Genomic DNA, 13,597 nt, shown 5'->3' on the forward strand with positions numbered 1-13,597 from the left:
ATTCGCCTTCCTCTGCAGCCTGGGGCTCGGGTCACTTGCTGGAGGATTCCCTTGAGGTCTTTAAGCCACGATTTGAGGACTTCAGTAACTCAGACATAGGTCAGGGGTTTGTTACAGGAGTGGGTGGGTGAGATTCTGTGGCCTGCATTGTGCAGGAGGTCAGACTAGATGATCATAATGGTCCCTTCTGACCTTAAGTCTATGAATCTATTCATCTATTCCCAAATTTGGAAAATTGTGCAGTTCAGAATGTGAATAGTGACCCCGGCTCCTTCCTGCACCTGCTCTACATTGCTCCACAGCAGCTTCTCCACCTGCAGAGTCACCCCAGCACGGCAGTGCAGCCGCCCAGGGTTCAGCAGGGGCCCCTGGCAAGGACCGTGGGTGCAGCTAACAGCCCAGTGTGCCTGGCCATGAAGCAGCTGTAAAAAAGCAACACACCCCCCCCCCCAGAAGTACAGAGACTGAATTCCCCAACTTTAACATCATGACCCCCTGTAGAAAGCCACACGTGTCAGTTGTATTGTCACAGGGAGATGCAAAAATCAGGTGACACCAATTTGTAAGTTGAGTAAATAAAGTTGAGGAGATAGTTATTAACCTCACAACAATATACTAAAGATCCCTCAAAATAACACCTGAAGGTGAAATATGAACAGAGCCAAATCTTGTCAGCAAAGGCTCATTTCCCAAATGATCCTCAAAATCTTACTAATTCCCACCCCTCCTCCACAGGAGCTCTGTGCAGTGTAACTGTTCTGCAGGCAGCTTCCCATTCAATGCTGTTGTGGGACATTCCCAGGCCTGGAAATGTACCAACGACAGAATTTGAAGAGCAAACCTGGCTCCCTGCACCAGGCGGGATTTGAGTGTTTTGTCCCTGTCACTTAGTCTTTGTCAATAGTACAGATGCCCTGGGCAGGACTCCAGGCTCTGCTTGAGGGATCTTGGCACAGGGGCTGGGGGGGAGAAAAGATTGTAGATTCTGACCTGCACTCTGGAGAGGAGGTAATAAGTGAAGGGGGCATTTATTTATTAGCCCCTTCCTGAGGGTCCCCAGGGCTGGAATTCTACATTCCACAGGCCAAATGAGGGGGTGACACCACTTGGTTAATGAAAACCAGAGCTTCAGGTGAGGCTTGAACTCACAACCTCAGCATAGCTCCTCTCAGCACTGCCCTATAAGTACTGTGTGCTAGCCAATTGTGCCACTGGAGCACCTGTTAATTAGGATTCTCTGAGACTCCTAGGTTGATACAGGCGATGGGTGACCCCAAAACATTCTCAGTGGGGCTGGGAGCAGGTAGCGACAAGTGTTGTACTCGGTGGGGTGGATCCTTCTTAAGGGTTCCAGGCCCCATTTGACCCTTTTGTTCTTCCCTGTGTAATAACAGAGCTGGTTAAGACTCAATGGAGAGTCTTGCTGCAGACCAACAGATCTGAAATCACTGATAACCAGCTCTAAGCATTAGTCCTGCTTTGGGACAGTGTCTCTCATGCAACAAACTGCCCAGTCTGCACGAGCAGTGAGGCTCCCTCACTAACAGCTGAAATCAGGGAGAGCTGTGTGAAGTGCAGGGACCCAGGAGAGCCTGAACAGGGGGGAACAACACCCCAGGTGCCCAGAGGAGGAGAGGTGTGTTGGGCTCCAGCCTGGGACTCTGCCTCCCTCCTGCCTAGCCCTGACTGTGAAGCCTGGCCCTGGCCCTCCTTCCTTTAAATGCCATGTGGGCAAGAGGAAGAGTGTGGCAGCTGCAGGGACCGAAGTTGTGGGCATCAGGTGAAGCAGCGAGAAACAAGCATATGATCAACCCACAGGAATCTCTAGCCAGACTGTTAAATTCTAGGACCCCAACCTGTAGCCACCAGCCCATTGAACCAGCCAGACTAAAGACCTATCTCCAGTGGGGATCAGTCACCCAGCAGGAGGGAAAAAACCTCACTCTAGTTGACCCTGAGAGAAGGTAGCCAAACACATTGAGCTCCAGGGCTTTGCAGCAAAGCAACATATCGCCACGAGGTCCCACTGAGATTTGAACTCAGATTCCAGGATTCAAAGTCCTGAGTGCTGCCCATTACACCATGGGACCTGCTACTGTTTCATTTTCTAGACCCCTGTGACTCTCAGCTGGCTGGTTTGCACTCTGCACTTATTGCTTCCCACCATCAGCTTCCTCTCGCGGGACTCTCTCTCCTCCTCCAGTGACTGTGGTCCTGCACTACCGGATCCGCGGGTCCTGCCCTGAGTCCCCGCATCCCCCTGCTTTGTCTCCATTCCCTGCAGGCTGCAAAAATGTCAGGGGAGGCCGCCCCTCCCTTCACTCGGTGATCCCTCTCATATCAGCCAGCTGAAGCCTCATCTCCTGGAACTCGGGCAGCTGTCGCTTGACCCGGTCGTACAGTCACACGCTGACCGGCTCCCCTGCCTGGATGCTCTTGTGGAAATCCCACAGGTGACACTGCAGGACTTTGCACTGTTGGTTTCTTTAATGTTGTGGTGTTTCCCCAGCCGCCGGAACAAATGTAAGGGGACTGTTGCCCCCTTACTAACATTCAGTGGGGGTGTTTGGTTGCTAGCTCCCAGCACTAAAAAGGGAGCGGTCGATGGGAAATCAGGAGCCTGAGACTGACAGTCTCCAGGAACAATGTGGAGAGGCCAATGCTCCAGGTCAGCCTGATTGACAGGGCGGGCAGCTAATCAAGGAGTCAGGAGGCCAGGGGGGGGGTCCCGTCCTCCGTGTGAGCTGGATTTGTCTGAGACAGATGGAGTGGGGCCGAGCTAAGGAGAGAGCGGGGCCCCAAGCTAAGCTGATGGGAGCGGAGCTGCAGCCCAAAAAGCCAGAGCACGGCCCAGAGAGAGCAGCCCTGCCCTGGGAGCAGAGCTGTAGCAACCAGAGCCAGAGGGGCCAGACAAGCAGCCCAGGAAGCAGATGAGAGCTCAGAGCAGAGTCACAGAAGCAGCCTGCAGAGCAGCCCTGCCCTGGGAGCAGAGTGGTAGCAACTGGAGCCAGAGAGGCCAGAGAAGCAGTCCAGGGAGCTGAAGTCAGAGCAGCAGCAGCCGCCGTGCTGAGGCAGAGTGGAGCTGGAGCTGGAGCAGGGGCAGTCTGGAGCTGAGTGCGGTGAGCAGCTGGGCAGAGTGAGGGGGACCCTGGGCAGTGGGCCCAGCGCAGGGAGATACCTCAGCCAAGAGGCCCCGCAGGCCAGACTGGGAGGGGGATTGTAACCCTGACAGGGCGGGGGTGACGCTGGAGAGAAGGGTCCTGCCACCCAGAGCCTGAGAGTGTGTGGCCACCGCCGGAACGAGTGTCCGACCTGCAGAGTCCCTGCAGCAAGGCCAGGACCTGAGAAGGAGGCCTGGGACCTACAAGGAGCAGGCTGTGAACTGCCCTGACCTTTCAGAGACACTGTTTGTGATGTTCCCTGCCACAGAGCAGGGTGATGTGTTTCCTGTAACCTTTCCCATTTTTCCTTATTCTTTTTTTAAATTAAGTGTTAATTAAATAACTTGTATTTGCTTTAAATTGTATGATGTGATCAGTGGGTCAGGGATGTGCGCAGTGCAGAGAGAGTACCCCGGAGTGGGGACACCCTAGCCCCTGTCCTAGGTGACCACAGCAGGGTTGGGGGTCGAGCCCCCTAGGAATCCTGGGCCCAGCCTTGTTGGGGTTACGAGGACTCTGCCAGACAGGAGAGTGGAAGGGGAGTCCTCAAGGGCAGGGAGGCCTCTGGGTAAAGGAAGTGGGAGCGAGGACTCAGATCCTTTCGCTAGCCCACTTCACCGGGGTAGTGCAGAAGCCAGGAAAGTTCCCCACAATAGCGGGACCATTCTCCCGCTTACATAATTGGTGTCACGAACAGGATCCTATCCACAGGGTCCACCCCATTGGTTTACTGGTTGAGTTCTAGTAGCACTGTCCAGGCCTGTTTGAGCACTCTACCATGGCTGGAATTGAAGAACTACGAACCCAGTTTGCTGAACTTCAGCGCAAATTATCAGACCAAGCGGAGGCATTACAACAAGCTAGAACTGAACAGAGAGAAGCCTTATCGCTGGCCAAGGCAGTAATAGACCAACAGACAGCAGAAGCTAAGAAACCCCCTACTATTTATGTCCCACGGGAGCGGAAGGTCACGGAGTTTGGTGGCTTCCCAACTACACCGGGAGACATTACGGTAGAAGAGTGGGTCAAGTCTGTGAAGGCGGCTCTGCGTGTGCTAAGAGTACCTGAAGAAGATCATGTGGACTTCATAGAGGAGCACCTCAAGGGCCAGGCCAAGGCCACAGTAAAGTTCATGGCAGTGGCACACAAGAAAGATGTGGAAAAGGTATTTGAACTCCTTCTAGAAGTGTATGGAGACAAGGTACCTGTTGGAACCCGACTAAAGGAGTTCTTTGAGAGAAAGCAGGAGCCTGGTGAAACTGTCCGGGCATACGCATACGACCTCCAGGAGAGAATGAGTAAAGTGGAGCGGCGAGACCCTCAACGAGTTCCAGACCCAGATACAGCTCTGAAAGAGCAGTTGGTGTTGGGGCTTCGTGATGACTCCCTCCGACGTGAAATGAAAAGGAGGTTTAAAGAAGAGCCCAGTAAGAAGTTCCATCAACTCATGCAGGCTGCCATTATGTGGTCAGAAGAAGAGGAAGTTCCTGTGGCAGAGACAGCCAAACCTAACCCCCGTACACGAAGTGAGGGCCTAGTGAATGCAGCTGCTGGGGAAAAGGCCCTGTCCCAAACAGAGCTAACATTGGAAAGCTTAAGTGAAGCTGTCCAAAACCTGATAGTCCAACAGGGGGTGATGCTGAAAGTGATGACCGAGTTGATGAAAGAAAAAAAATCCCATTAGTATGCCAAAGCATCCAAGGGCACCGGGATCCCGAAGAGCCCCACTGAAGGATGAGCTGGGAAGATACATTTGCTACACTTGTGACAGGCCAGGACACACTAGCCGAGAATGTTCACTGAGAAGGAGGACAGAGTCCCAGGCACTCGAAATCAATGGGGCACCAGGAGCGAGTGGTCCATCTAGAGTAGAAGGCCAAGCAGTGGCAGAAGGATTCCTAGGCCTGTCCTTGGTGGAAAATCCCTCTGCATACAGTGAGAGGAACGTGGTCAGTGCCAGCATATCTAGCGACTTCTGTAAGCGAGCATTTGGAGACTGTCTAACTGCTGAAGTATGTATAGCAGGGGTGAAGACCAGATGTTTGTTAGATACTGGCTCAGAAGTCACCACCATTACAGAGTCGCATTTTAAAAAATATTTGAAGGACAAGGACCTGACCATGCACAGCACACGGTTTGTACGTCTAACAGCTGTGAATGGACTGGCAATCCCAGTGGTGGGGTGCCTTGAAGCAGACATAGAGTATATGGGCCAAATGCTGCCAGGAAAATGCATCTTCATCCTGAAAGACAAAGCCTCGAAAGGGAGCCATATGGGAGAAGTCGTCCCAGGGATTCTAGGAATGAACATCATTAGTGAGCTGAAGGAGCTACTCTTACCAGGAGAAGGAACCAGGAGGATGAACTGTCACGAAAACTCTACGAAGAATGCTGTGCTGAGTAGAGTACTGGCTCGAGCGGAGAGGCAGAGTCATTCCCTGGGCCCCACAAGGCATACTGGAAATGTTAAAGTGGGCAGAAAACGGAAGACCATTATTCCTCCGTGGAAAGAGAAGAGCCGTGATGAACACCGCTGTGTACCAGAAAATGAACTGCAGGTGATGAGCGAGAAGGGAGGACGAGTTACCTTTCTTCAAGAAAGATGTGATGGGAGACTGCCAGTTCCTGTTCAAGTGGCACACCAAGGGCTGGTTCCTGCACATGTGGCTAACATAAGGGCGTTGCCAGAGAAGCATCAAGAAGTCTTTTCTAAGGATGAGGTGACCAATTATGATGACCAAGTCAAAGGTCACCATGACAGGCTGAAGATAGCCTGGAAAGTTGCTCTCAGTACAACTAAAGACACAGCCCAAAGTAGGAAAAGGACTTATGATCGCAAGTCCAGTGGGGCTCTCATCCGATCTGGTGACTGTGCACCAGTTCGTAGCAGTAGATGCTGGAGATGTAATAAAATGCAGGACAAATGGAAGCCAAATCCCCACACTGTGGTCACCCACAACAATCCCGAACTGCCAGTGTATGCTAACCAGCCTGAACAAGGAGGTGCAGAGAGATTAGTACATAGGGACCAGCTAAAGCGTTGGACTATTAATCTGACCAGGGCTCGTAGGAGGCATAGTGCAGAATTTCCTGAGGAGACTGAAACCAATGGGGTAAACCCAAACCCTAATGAGAATGGGCAGATCCCTCAAACTGACCTAGTATTACCCAAGGACAGGAAAATAGAAAATATGGGTAATGAACCACCAGTCTTAAGAAGGTCCCAGAGGGCTAATAAAGGTGTACTTCCTGTTAGACTTAAAGATAATTATGTTATTGGTTCTATGTAGTGTGTTAATAAATATTGTTATGTATAGTATTAAGAAGTAGATATGGAGTGTTAACTATGTTGAATGTCCTTTTCGTAATTGTTAATGGGTTTTTAATATAATATGTGGATATATGTTGTTTTTATGGGGCTTGGATGTATTGGTGTAACTATTGTGGCTGTGGCAGAATTTTAGCAGGGGGGAATGTAAGGGGACTGTTGCCCCCTTACTAACATTCAGTGGGGGTGTTTTGGTTGCTAGCTCCCAGCACTAAAAGGGGAGGGATCGATGGCAAATCAGGACCCTGAGACTGACAGTCCCCAGGAACAATGGCAAGAGGCCAATGCTCCAGGTCAGCCTGATTGACAGGGCAGGCCGGCTAATCAGGAAGACAGAAGGCCAGGGTGGGTCCCGTCCTCCGTGTGAGCAGGAATGTGCCGGAGTCAGACGGAGTGGGGCCGAGCAAAGGAGAAAGCAGGGGCCCAAGCTGAGCTGGAGAGCAGAGCCGGGCCAGATCCAGAGGGGCCAGAGGCACAGCGCAGAGAGAGCAGACCCTGTGCTGGGAGCAGAGCTGCAGCCAGAGAGCCACAGGCACAGCCCAGGGAGAGCAGATCCTGTGCTGGGAGCGGAGCTGGAGCCAGAGAGCCAGAGGCACAGCGCAGAGAGAGCAGACCCTGTGCTGGGAGCAGAGCTGCAGCCAGAGAGCCAGAGGCACAGCGCAGAAAGAGCAGACCCCGTGCTGGGAGCGGAGCTGCAGCCAGAGAGCCAGAGGCACAGCGCAGAGAGAGCAGATCCTGTGCTGGGAGCGGAGCTGCAGCCAGAGAGCCAGAGGCACAGCGCAGAGAGAGCAGATCCTGTGCTGGGAGCGGAGCTGCAGCCAGAGAGCCAGGTGTAGTGAGCAACTGGGGCCAGCCAAGGGGGGACCTTGGGCAAAGGGCCGAACACAAAAAGACACCCCCAGCCAAGGGTCCATGCAGGCCATGCTGGGAGGGGGACCTTAACCTGACTGGGGGGCTGGCAATGGGAAGAAGGATCCCACCACCCAAAGCCCGGAGGTGTGTGGCCACCACCATTTCAAGTGTCCCACCCACAGCATCCCTGCAGCACAGCCAGGGCCTGAGAAGGAGGCCTGGGGCCTACAAGGAACAGACTGCAAAGTGCCTTGATGTCCAGAGACATTGTTTGTAATGTTCCCTGCCACAGAGCAGGGTGATGTGTGTCCCTGTAACCGTTCCCATTTATTCTTATTCTTTTCTTCAAATTGATTGTTAAGTAAACAACTTGTATTTGCTTTAAATTGTCTGGAATAATCAGTGGGTCAGGGAGGTGCCCAGTGCAAAGAGGGTACCCTGGAGTGGGGACACCTTAGCCCCTGTCCTAGGTGGCCACAGCAGGGTTGGGGGTTGAGCCCCCCAGGAATCCTGGGCCCAGCCTTGTTGGGGCTACGAGAACTCTGCCAAACAGGAGAGTCCTCAAGGGCAGGGAGGCCTCTGGGTAAAGGAAGTGGGAGCGAGGACTCAGATCCTTTCGCTAGGCCACTTCGCCAGGGTAGCACAGAAGCCAGGAAAGTTCCCCACAATAGCGTTGTCACGGATTGTGGGGGACCCAGGGCCTTCACCCCCGTGCTCCTTACGATTCACCAGGACTCTCAGCCATCCAGTAAAGCAGAAGGTTTATTTAGACGACAGGAACACAGTCCAACACCGGTCTTGCAGGCACAGATAACCAGATTCCCCGGTTAGGCCCATCTTGGGGGGCCTCACAGCCCCCCCCCGGGGATCAGAGCTCGGTCTCCTGACTCCCCTCTCTTCTCCAGCCCACTTTCCTCTCCCAGTCCTCTCCGGCCCCTCCTCTCTCCTCCGCCTCCTTCCTTTGTCTCCCCTGGCCAGAGGTGTCACCTCCCCTCCCCCAGGCCAGGCTCAACTCACCCTTTGAATTCCTGCATCTCACCTAAACCTCTGGCTCTCCCCTCCCCCGCACAGGCAGTCTGTGCTTCCTACTCCTTCACATCTCTCCCCCCTCCGAGACTGAACTGAGCGGGGTCACTCCAGCCAGTGACCCGGGGAAGTTCGGACCCACCTACAACCTTATGCCGCCCGCGCCCTTTCCCCACCCCAGTACCCCTGGGGTGCACCCTGGGCTGGGGCCTTCTCCCCACGTTCCAGTCTGGGGGGCTGTGATTCGGGTTCTCTCGGTTCAGAGCCCCCCCTCTGACCCGGGCCCCCCTCTGGACAGGCTCCTCAGGGCGGGGCGAGGGCCTTACAGCCATCTCCCCCCTGTCCCGGGCCTTCCCCCCCCTCCGGCAGGGGGCACAGGAGCGGCAGTGCTGCCGGACATGGGCAAAGACCCCAGGCCAGTAATAGTTCTGCAGCAGCCGCTGCTGGGTACGCCAGGCTCCCTGGTGCCCTGAGGGGGGAATGTCATGGGCCTGGCACAGCAGCTGGCGGCGATACTCCTGGGGTACCACCAGCTGCCTCCTGATCCCCCCTGACTCCATCTTCCCTGGGGGAGCCCATTCTCGGTACAGGAGCCCCTTCTCCCACAGGAACCTTTTCCGGCCACCTCGTCCCATGGTCTGTCCCCCCCCGAGGTTGGCCAGGTCCCTTATCCTTCGCAAGGAGGGGTCTTCCCGCACCGCAGCCTGGTACTCAGCTGCTGGGGCAGGGGCGGGGATCTGTCCTCTCTCACCGGCTGGGTCTGGGGCCACAGCCTCTCTGAGCCCTGTCCCTGGGCGTTCCCTCCCTACCGGGTCAGGGTCCGGTGTCTCGGCCAAAGTACTTTCCCCGGGGTCAGGGTGCAGAGCCCTGCGTCGACCCTGACTACGGTTCACGGACAGGGTACCCTGGGTGTTACTTGGCCAGTCCTCGAGGTCCCCCCCCATTAACACCTCCGTGGGCAAATGTGGGTGTACCCCCACGTCCTTGAAGCCCTCCTTGTCCCCCCACTTTAGGTGTACCCTCGCGACAGGCACCTTGAATGGGGTCCCGATCACACCCCTCAGGTTCAGGTAGGTGTTGGGCACCATCCGATCTGAGCCCACCACCTGCGGCCGGGCCAGCGTCACCTCTGCACCCGTATCCCAGTACCCAGTGACCTCCTTCCCGTCTACCTCCAGGGGAACAAGGCACTCCCTCCAGAGGGGTAGTCCCGTGCCCACCCTGTAAACCCCAAACTCAGGGCTGGGAGCATCCAGCCCCTCGGAGGGGTCGACCCGGGGCCCCCCTCCCTCCTTTGCAGAAGTGCGGCCCACCCCCCTTTCGTGCGACCGCTGCCCCTCATCCGGCTGGGTCTCTACCAAGTTGACCCGGTGTGGGGTTGGTCTGCTCAGTTTGTCCCGGAGCTTGGGGCACTGGCCCCGTACGTGGCCCGGTTGGCCACATTGATAGCAGCCCATGTCTCGTGGTTCCCCTCGAGGGGGGCGGCTGGACCTGACGCCAGATGCTTCCCTTTGGTGGGGCCCCTCCCTCGGCTCCTTCTGGGAGGTCCCATGGTGACTCTCTCTCTGCGTTGAGGCAGATCTGCTCCTTCGAGACTCCTCCCTGCCATCCCCCGCCCGACTGTCCATGTATTGGTCGGCCAGCCGGCCTGCATGCTGCGGGTTCTCCGGCTTCCGGTCCATCAGCCACTGCTTCAGGTCAGCTGGGCACTGCGCATACAGGTGCTCCAGTACGACTAGGTCAAGCAGGTCCTCTCTGGTTTGGGCCCCAGCCGTCCACTTGCGGGCGTACCCCTGCGCCCGGTTGACCAGTTGTAGGTATGTGACCTCCCGGGTCTTACGTTGACCCCGGAACTTCTTCCGGTACATCTCCGGGGTCAGCCCAAACTCGCGGAGCAGGGCCTCTTTGAACAGGTTGTAGTCCCGCGCCTCCTCCCCTCTCATTCGGCTGTACACCTCCACGGCGGTGGAGTCCAGTAAGGGGGTGAGGCGCCGGATCCTGTCTGCGGGGTCAACCTGGTGCAGCTCACAGGCGTTCTCAAAGGCCGTCAGGAAGGTGTCTATGTCCTCCCCCTCCTTACGCGGGGCCAGGAAGTTCGTATCGAAGCTCTTTGTAGGCTTGGGCCCCCCCTCACTCACCGCAGCCGGGGCCTCCCTGTTGTTCAGTTGGGCCATGGCCAGCTCATGTCTGCGCTGCTCCTCCTTCTCTCTCGCCTCGAATTCACGCTGCTTCTCCCTGTCCTCAAATTCACGTTGCTGTTGCTTCTCCTTCTCTCTCGCCTCGTATTCACGCTGGCTTTGTCTTTCCTCATATGCCCTCAGCTCCTTACGCTCCTCCATCTCCATCCGTTTGATCTCTCTCTCCAACTCCAGCCGCCTGAGTTCCACGGAGGCCGAGCGTCGCCGGGCCGATCCCCTGCTGGCCGGGGGGGTCACGGTGCCCTCCGTAGCTGGGCTCCTCCTCCCCCTCCCCCTAGGCCTAGGGGTGGGGGGTCTCGAGGAGCCCTCAGCGGCCAGCTGACCCCTCCCAGCTGGGACAGACACTGGGGCCTGCGCTGCATCTGCCCGGCTGCTTCCCTCAGAGACAGGGACCGGTTCATTCCTGCGATCTCTCTCCTCCAGCCGGGCAATCAGCTGGGCCTTGGTGAGCTTCCCATGGTGCAGCCCCCCCTGCTTGCACAGCTCCACCAGCTCCCACTTGTGCTTCTGGGAATACATCTTCCTGCTGGCCGCTCGCAGGCTGGGGTGTTCGCCACTCCCCACGGGTTCCAGGGGGACCCCTCGTGTGCCAGTCTTTGAGGTCACCCCCTCTCTGCCAGGGTCGAGCTGCAGACTCCTCCGCCCCTGGGATCGCTCGCTGTGATCCCCCGGGGGACCCTGTTACTGCAAAGTCCTGCTCTCTGGCCACAGTCGCCCAGGAGTGAATCGCCCCTTCGTTTTCCTGCTCCCCAGTCACTTACTGCAGGAAGCGCCGTCCACGGGGTGCCGCCGATCCCACCGCCGCCACCAGTTGTCACGGAGTGTGGGGGACCCAGGGCCTTCACCCCCGTGCTCCCTACGATTCACCAGGACTCTCAGCCATCCAGTAAAGCAGAAGGTTTATTTAGACGACAGGAACACAGTCCAACACAGGTCTTGCAGGCACAGATAACCAGATTCCCCCGGTTCGGTCCATCTTGGGGGGCCTCACAGCCCCCCCGGGGATCAGAGCTCGGTCTCCCTGCTCCTCTCTCTTCTCCAGCCCACTTTCGTCTCCCAGTCCTCTCCGGCCCCTCCTCTCTCCTCCGCCTCCTTCCTTTGTCTGCCCTGCCAGAGGTGTCACCTCCCCTCCCCCAGGCCAAGCTCAGCTCACAGTTTGAATTCCTGACACTCACCTAAACCTCTGGCTCTCCCCTCCCCCGCACAGACAGTCTGTGCTTCCTACTCCTTCACAGCTCCCCTGGCTGACACCCTGCGAGCAAAGAGCTACGAGGTCTACACCGACGCTCTGATCGTTGGGGCCTTGGGCGCCTGGGACCCCCTTAATGAGCGCCTGCTGCGGACCTGTGGGGTTGGCCGTCGCTACGTGCGGCTCATGAGATGCCTAATGGTCTCGGACGCTATTCGGTGGTCCAGAGACATTTACACAGAGCACGTCACCGGCCTCCGTCAATACCAAGAGTGAGCCGGCGTGACTCCGCGCACCCGCAAGGGGGAAGAGACCTGTAAACTTCCTCTGTTGGACTTTATCCCCTGAGCCCTGAACCAACCAAACTGAACTCTGCCCTGTGAGGGGCACCCTATCACCATTACCCAGTCCGCTCATTTATTCATGCCCATGACTATCCATAACCTGTTTGTATGAGTGATGTGCCCTCACTGCTTGCTGGCTGTACCTTGAACTCTCCCACCGTATACCCCGCATTGGGGACATGACAGACTGTGTATATGTATATGCTGCCTAACACCAAAATGCTAACATCCCCCCACAACCTGTATGTTACCCCCAATGACACAATAACTGACGTTTCAAACACTTTGTATCGTTTATTTTAAATATTCTCTAATAAAATTTAAATCTGTTCTTATCAGTTTAATATCTGATAGGTCCTTTATTTGAGGACTGTATATTATTTTTGATTTTTGAAACAAGGGGTTGGAATAGGAGCTTGCTCTGTCCACCCCATGCATTGACCTGGTATTGCAGTGTCTCCAGGACCAGTGCTTCTCCTTCTGGGGAGAATTGTCTGGTTAGAAAAGCAGAAAAAGTTTCACTCTAAAGATGCTGATTTGAGAAGATTTTTTTTAAAGTAGTTGAAAAATCAGGTATCTTTAGCACTTTCTTCATAACAACATATTGTTAAAATTTCTTGGGAGTGTTTTCTGAGTCTACAGCTGTGAGTTTCTTTGTCTTGCTAGAGGATTGTTTTAAAAACTGAAATTCTTCTATTTGCTGTGAGTCTTTTCAACAACACGAGGGATGAATGTTTTCCGGACTGAGGGTCTGTTTGGGAGATGGTTGGTTGGGGGTTGTGTGTGTGTGGGGACACACAGATTTGTAATATTCGAGGTCACATGTATATCAATATCTGGATGAGTTACACAGACTTCTCTCCACCCAGCCTACGTTCCATGTATCTTGACTGAGCCTGCCGCCCACCATCCCAGAGCAGAAGCCTGAAGCCTGAGCCCCACCGCACGCAGGAAGGTGGGGAACTCCCACTGGTTGCCGGCTCCTGCAGTGTTTATGACTCCGGAAGGGGGTAGGGACCAGCCCCTGCAGGCAGCCCAGGGGACTAGTCGCTGCTTTGCTGCCCCCGACTCCCCCTCAATTACAGCCCAGGACGCTGTGGCCACAATAAAAGCCCCTGGTGGCCACATTTGAGAAATGCTGGAGCCTCACAGTAAACAAATCCCAGCAGGTTTGTCACACCCTGTCCCCCACCCTGGGGATTTCCTGCCCTCTCCCACCCAGACCAACCTTCCTGGAAGTTCCCACCCTCTATGTATTTACGGCCCTTTCTCCCCACCAAGGGAACCCGCCAGCAACTCCCTGATCATCCCTCCCTCAACTGGCTCCACTGCAGCCATTTCCCTTCCCCTGCCCCTGGGAGGACCAAATGAGCTGGAGCAAAACATGGATGTTGCGCTGCAGCCTGTTAGGGCAAAAAGGGCAACTGGGGACATGTCAGAACAGGAAATAATTTCCCAGCACAATTCCCCCCAGGCTCTTTCCCTGCACACGGATATTC

The 13,597-nt window shown here is 55.6% G+C and overlaps 2 non-coding genes across 2 annotated transcripts; one reads left to right on the forward strand and one right to left on the reverse strand.

Annotated features, from left to right (window-relative positions):
• Positions 1-2,018: 2,018 nt before the first annotated feature.
• Positions 2,019-2,090, reverse strand: TRNAQ-UUG. The gene has a single exon. It is a non-coding gene; the product is annotated as a tRNA-Gln (tRNA).
• A 10,301-nt stretch (positions 2,091-12,391) lies between these two features.
• LOC120376421 lies at positions 12,392-12,577 on the forward strand. The gene has a single exon (XR_005587300.1). It is a non-coding gene; the product is annotated as a U2 spliceosomal RNA (small nuclear RNA).
• The last annotated feature ends 1,020 nt before the right edge of the window (positions 12,578-13,597 follow it).

The sequence above is a fragment of the Mauremys reevesii genome, linkage group 12 (assembly GCF_016161935.1).
Source record: "Mauremys reevesii isolate NIE-2019 linkage group 12, ASM1616193v1, whole genome shotgun sequence".
NCBI lineage: Eukaryota > Metazoa > Chordata > Testudines > Geoemydidae > Mauremys > Mauremys reevesii.